We start from the raw sequence: 7042 nt of genomic DNA, 5'->3' as shown, positions 1-7042 counted from the left end.
TTTTTTTTTTTTTTACTTCAATCAATTTATTCTTTTAATATTTTGTCATTTTATTTTTTTTACAGTTTATTGTCAAGTCGGTTTCCACATAACTCCCAGTGCTCATCCCCACAAATGCCCTCCTCCATGCCCATCTCTCTCCCACACACACCCATCAGTCCTCAGTTTGTTCTCAGCATTCAAGAGTCTCTCATGGTTTGCCTCTCTCCCTCTCCCCCACTATTTTTCCCCTTCTTCTCCCCCATGGTCCTCCGTTAACTTCCTCCTAAGCCTCCTATATGTCCAAACATATGGTATCTTTCCTTCTCTGCCTGACTTATTTCGCTCAGCATAACACCCTCAAGGTCCATCCATGTTGCTACACATGGCCAGATTTCATTCTTTCTCTTTGCCATGTAGTATTCCATCGTATAGATAAACCACATCTTCTTGATCCATTCGTCCATTGATGGATACTAAGGCTCTTTCCATGTTTTGGCTATTGTTCAGAGTGCTGCTATGAACATTGGGGTACATGTGCTCCTATGCCTCAGCATTTCTGTATCCCTTGGGTAAATTCCTAGCAGTGCTATTGCTGGGTCATAGGGGAGTTCCATTGTTAAATTTTTGAGGAACCTCCACACTGTTTTCCAGAGGGGCTGCACCAAGTTTACATTCCCACCAACAGTGTCGGAGGGTGCCCGTTTCTCCACATCCTCACCAGCATCTGGAGTCCTCTGATTTGCTCATTTTAGCCACGCTGACTGGCATAAGGTGGTATCTCAGTGTGGTTTTGATGTGTATTTCCCTGATGAGGAGGGATGCTGAGCATCGTTTCATGTGTCTGTTGGTAATCTGGATGTCCTCTTTGGAGAAGTGTCTGTTCATATCTTCTGCCCATTTCTTCACTGGATTGTTTGTTTTTTGGGTGTGGAGTTTGATGAGTTGTTTATAGATTTTAGATATTCACCCTTTATCTGATGTGTCATTTGCAACTATCTTTTGCCCAACCAACAGAGCCACCCAGGTGCCCCATTTTTTTTTTAAAGAATGTTCTTTTCCATTCAAGATGTAGCAGCTGGGCAGGATTGAATTTAAAAAAAAATGTTTGGATAGTTTTAGAACAGAAAATAGGCAATATTTTTTGCAGTGTGCATTCAAGAAATGCTTGTTAAGTAAATCAGGAGGAATTAGCCAAAGTGACCAATTCCATCCTACACTGTTGCAATGGACCTTGAAGGATCCTGAGACACATTTAGAGTGTGGTTAGAAAAAAAAACATACAATGGATCTATCCAACAGAGTTTTCCAACAGACAAACAATTGTTATTTGTCTTAAACTCCGAGCTCACATAATTTGGCCTATTACGGAGGTACATGTACCTATCACGGTGGTACATATTCACAAACCTTAGGGAGGCTGTTTTAGGCAATTAGTTTAAATATATTAAACACTGATAAAGTTCTCTTTGTGGGACTCTATTTACTCCCTCATGATATCTTAGTATCTTATAATATCAGCTACAAAAAAAATGACCTCTCCTTAGTTCTGAGATCCTTTTATTGGTTATTTCTGGGTCAACAAGGCTTCAGAGCACTGTTTTCTTAAACTCAAATTCTTCTTAACCCTCTTTCCCACGGGACCAACATCAGTGACTTCTACTCTTGTCACTCCTGATCAAGGCAACAGCTTTTTTGTTAGTGTGAGCGCCCGAAAATTACACGTTAATCTTAATGAGGCTATTATTTGCTTTCTGGCTGGTTAATCCTTTCTATGCAGATCCAGAGATACCTGTCCTGGTCCAGCTTTCATTTAAATACCTGACAAGACAGAACCGTCATTGTGAACAGAGAAATACCCACCACATATTTAACAGGAGTTTAACTGTTATTGTGAACTCCACAGATAAATACAAATAAATATAAAGTAGTTGCTGGGTTCAGGGAGAGAGAAGAGAAGGTAAGGTGCATTTATGGAAGCATTAAAATTTGTAAATCCAAATTTGGTGGCAATATTACTTAAAAAGTTTATTTGAACAAGAAAGACATGATATGCCAGTGTGTCTATCTCTTTAATTATATTTCATTAACAAAAACTGTAGAAGCAGAGATGTTAAAAAACATCATATAATGGGATGCTTTGATCCCAATTGTGTGTGTGTGTGCGTGTGTGTGTGTGTGTGTGTGTGCGCGCGCACGCACACACAGTATCTACTTTTCTCATCACTGGCAATAATACATGTTCTTTGTCTTCTTTTCAATGGTAAGCTTGCTTTTTCAATATTTTTTCGTTTAACAGTCACTGAATTCTAATTCTTACAGACAAGAAGATAGGGCATCTTGCCAAATGGAAAATACTTTCCTTTCATTGTAGGAATTTATATTAGGTGTCACAAGAGAAGGCCTCACCACATGACTGTGTTTACTCCACTTTGAATAATGTATTCAGTCTTCTAGGCCTGTGGGTTACTATTTATTTAATACAGTCATAAAGTACTACAAGAGAGTTTCTGCTGAAAAGTTACATGCCTAGTTTAGTTTCCAAGAGGGTCTTATTTATCTGGACTAATATTTTTTGTATAAGTTATGGATAACTACTCTACATAGAAATCCAAGGTAATATTGCTGCATTTCTGCTGAAATTGTTTTTATCAATCCACTTTCCCAACCTAAATGAACACTTAGTCTGATATATATATAATATTGCTTACAGAAATTTGTTTTATCTTATCATTACTATAGCTTCCATGATACTTTCTATATGTATTATAAAATATTCATCAAGTCTCTTTAATTAAAATTGGTTAGTTGAAACTTTATTTTTTAAAGTTTTTTATTTACATTACAGTTTGCTAACATACAGTGCAATATTAATTTCAAGTATACAATATAGTGATTCAACACTTTCATAGAACACTTGATAATCATCACAACAAGTACACTTCTTAATCCCTATAACTGATTTCACCCATCTCTGCACCCAACTTGCCCCTGGTCACCAACAGTTTGTTCTCTATAGTTAAGAGTCTTGGTTTGCCTCTCTCTCTTTTTCCCTTTACTTCTTTGTTTCCTTTCTTTAAAAAAAAAGTTTATTTACTTTGAGAGAGAGAGAGAGAGAATGAGAGAGAGGGAGGGAGGGAGGGGCAGAGAAAGAAGGAGAGAGAGAGACAGAGAAAATCCTAAGCAGATTCCGCACTGCCCGCACAGAGCTAGATGCAGGACTTGAACCCATGAACAGTGAGATCATGACCTGAGCTGAAACCAAGAGTCAGTTGCTTAACCAACTGAATCACTGAAGCACCCCCTTTGTTTCCTTTCTTAAATTCCACATAAGAGTGAAATCCTTTAGTATTTATCTTTCTCTGACTGACTTATTTCACTTATCATAATACTCTCTAGCTCCATCTATGTTGTTACAAATAGAAATAGTTCATTTATATCTCACATCATCCATATCCATTCATCAGTCCATAGACACTTGAGCTGTTTCCATATTTGGATATTATAGATAATGCTATTATAAACATCATGGTGCATGGTGCATGTATCTCTTTGAATTAGAATGTTTATATTGTTTGGGTAAATACCTAGGAGTGCAATTGATGGGTCCTAGGGTAGTTCTATGCTTAAATTTTGAGATATCTCCATACCGTTTTCCATAGTGGCTGCACCAGTATGCATTCCCACCAACGGTTCATGAGGGTTCTCCTTTACCTATATCCTCACCAATACCTGCTTTTCCTCGTGTTATTCATTTTAGCCATTCTTAGAAGGTGTAAAGTGATATCTCATTATAGTTTGATTTGCATTTCCCTGATACTCAGTGATGATAAGCATTTTTTCATGAGTCTATTGGGCTTCTGGATGTCTTCTTTGGAGAAATGTCACTTCATGTATTCTGCCCATTTTTAATTGGTTATTTCTTTTGAGAGTGTTGAGTTGTATCAGTCCTTTATATATTTTGGATACTAACCCTTTATCAGATACATCATTTGCAGATATCTTTTCCCATCCTGTAGGTTCTCTTTCAGTTTTGTTGATTGTTTTCTTTGCTGTGCAGAAGCTTTTTATTTTGATGAAGTCCCAATAGATTATTTTTGGTTTTGTTTCCATTGCCTCAGGAGACATAGTTAGGAAGAAATTATTACAGCTGATGTGAAAGAGGCTACTGCCTGTGTTCTCCTCTAGGATTTTGATAGTTTCAGGTCTCACATTTAGGTCCCTGATTTTGAGTTTATCTTTGTTTATGGTGTAAGAAAGTGGTTCAATTTCATTCTTTTGTATGTTGCTGTCCAGTTTTCCCAACAGCATTTTTTGAAGAGACTGTCCTTTCCCAATTAGATACAATTTCCTGCTTTGTGGAAGATTAATTGACAATACAGTCGTGGGCTTATAGTTGTGGGGTAATTTTGGGGTTTTCTATTCTGTTCTATTGATCTATGTGTCTATTTTTGTGTCAGGACCATACTGTTTGAGCACTACAGCTGTGTGATATATCTTGAAGTCAGTAATTGTGATGCCTCCTGCTTTGCTTTTTTTTTTTTTCAACATTTTTTTAACCTTTTCTTTTCAAGGTTGTTTTGAAAACCTTTTGTGGTTCCATAGAAATTTTAGGATTGTTTGTTCTAGTTCCATGAAAAATGCTATTTTGGTATTTTGATAGAGATTGCATTAAATGTGTAGATTGTTTGGGGTAGTATAGACATTTTAATATTCTTCCAACCCATGAGTATGAAACGTTTTTCCACATTTTTGTATCCTCTTCAATTTCTTTCATCAGTGTTTTATAGTTTTCAGAGTACAAGTCTTTCACATCTTTGGTTAGGCTTATTCAGAGATATTTTGTTGTTTTTGATGCAATCATAATTAAGATTGATTTCCTATTTTTTCTGCTGCTTAATTATTGCTGTATAGAAATGCACCAGATTTCTATATATTGATTGTGCATCCAGTGACTTTACTGAATTTGTGTTTCAGTTTTAGCAAATTTTCAGTGGAATCTTTCAGGTTTTCTATATGAAGTATCATGTTATCTGCAAATAGTGAAGGTTTTACTTCATTGCTAATTTAGATGATTTTAATTTATTTTTGTTGCCTGATTGTTGTGGCTAGGACTTCCAATACTATGTTGAATAAAAGTGGTGAGAGTGGCTATGTCTGTCTTGTTCATGACTGTAGAGGAAAACCTCTCAGTTTTTCCCCATTGAGGATGATTTTAGCTGTGAGTTTTTCATATATGGCCTTTATGATGCTAAGGTATGTTTGTTAGTTGGAACTTTAAACTTCATAACACCCAAGAGCTTTCAGGCTTTAGCAGACTTAACTGACAAATTCTAGCCTAAGTAGTATTTTATAAATAAATATTGAAAACTTTCATACCTCATTGAATATTCTCATATGAATTATGTATATTTATGAAAGTTGTTCATGTAGTGTAGAAGTACTGAATATTTGAAAGATGATACAATATAAATTTGACATTACTTTGTTTGGTGGACATTATAATGTAAAACGAACAGTAAACCTTATAGCATATTTAGATCTGTTCTACATTTATAAATAGAAAGATAACTTTCTAGCCTATTAATATTTTAAAAACTTTCCTAACTTAGCTAAGAGCAAATAATTTGGGGCTAGATTTTATTTAAAAATATTCCTAATATTTGACCAAAGAATCATGGATTTTTATCTTTTTTAAATATACTGTTAATTATTTAAAACAAATTTTATAAATCTTTAAAGCTCAGACTTCGAAAAAGTATGTTTTTTTGCTACAAATAATTAAACTCAGCATAAAAATCCATCATAACATCAAATACAATGAAACCAAAGAGAATATGTTCTGACAAAATTCAAAGATGAACACGATTTTTACTTCTATCAACTTAGGCAAAATGGTAGAGTGCTATGGTCTGAATGTTTATGTGTCCTCAAAATTCATATGTTGAACATTGACCCCTAAGATTATTGTAGCAGGAGGTGGGGCTTTTGTGAGGTGATTAGGTCATCAGAGCAGAGGCTTCATGAATGCAATCAGTCACCTTATAAAAGTGGTTCCAAAGAGATCTGCCCCTTCCCCTCCTCACATCTATAATATCTATAATATCAGGATACAGAGAGAAAGCTTTCAATTTTTACCCGTTGAGGATGATGTTAGCTCAGGGCTTCTCATAGATGGCTTTTATGATGTTTAAGTAAGGTCCTTCTATCCTGACTTTCTCTAGAGTCTTTATTAAGAAGGGATGCTATATTTTGTCAAATGCCTTTTCTGCACCTATTGACAGGATCATATGGTTTTTGTCTTTTCTTCTGTAGATGAGATGTATCACATTGACTAATTAGCGAATATTGATCCAGTCCTTAAAGCAGGAATGAATCCCACTTGATCTTGGTGGATAATTCTTTTTATGTGCTGTTGGATTCAGTCTGCAAGTATCTTGTTGAGGATTATTGCATCTGTATTCATTATGGATATTGGCCTGTAGATCTTTCTCTCTCTCTCTCTTTTTTTTTTTTTTTGCTGTGTCTCTGTCTGGCATGAGAATCAGAGTGATGTTGGCTGCATAAAATAAATCTGGAAGTTTTCCTTTGATTTCTATTTTTTGGAATAGTTTCAGAAGAATGGTTATTAATTCTGTTTTATATGTCTAGTAGAATTCCCCAGGGCTCTTATTTGGTGGGAGATTTTTGATAACTGATTCGATTTCTTCACTAGTTATGGTTTTGTTCAGGTTTTCTATCTCTTCCCGTGTGAATTTGGGTAGTGTGTGTTTAGAAATTTGTCCATTTCTTCTAAGTTGTCCAATTTGTCTGCGTACAATTTTTCATAGTATTCCCTGATAATTGCTTGTATTTCTGAGGGGTTGGTTGTAATAAGTCCATTTTCGTTCATAATTTTGTCTATTTGAGTGCTCTCTCTTTTCTTTTTGAGAAGTCTGGTAGAGGTTTGTCAATTTGTTTATTTTTTCAAAACAACTCTTGGTTTCATTGATCTGTTCAACTATTTCTTCGGTCTCTATGTTGTTTATTTCTGCTCTGATTTTTACTATTTCTCTTCTTCTAC

Source organism: Hyaena hyaena, unplaced genomic scaffold (assembly GCF_003009895.1).
Source record: "Hyaena hyaena isolate Hyena2069 unplaced genomic scaffold, ASM300989v1 scaffold_1165, whole genome shotgun sequence".
In the NCBI taxonomy this organism is placed as follows: Eukaryota; Metazoa; Chordata; class Mammalia; order Carnivora; family Hyaenidae; genus Hyaena; species Hyaena hyaena.
The sequence above is the reverse complement of the archived record's forward strand: the minus strand, read 5'-3'. Positions refer to the sequence as shown.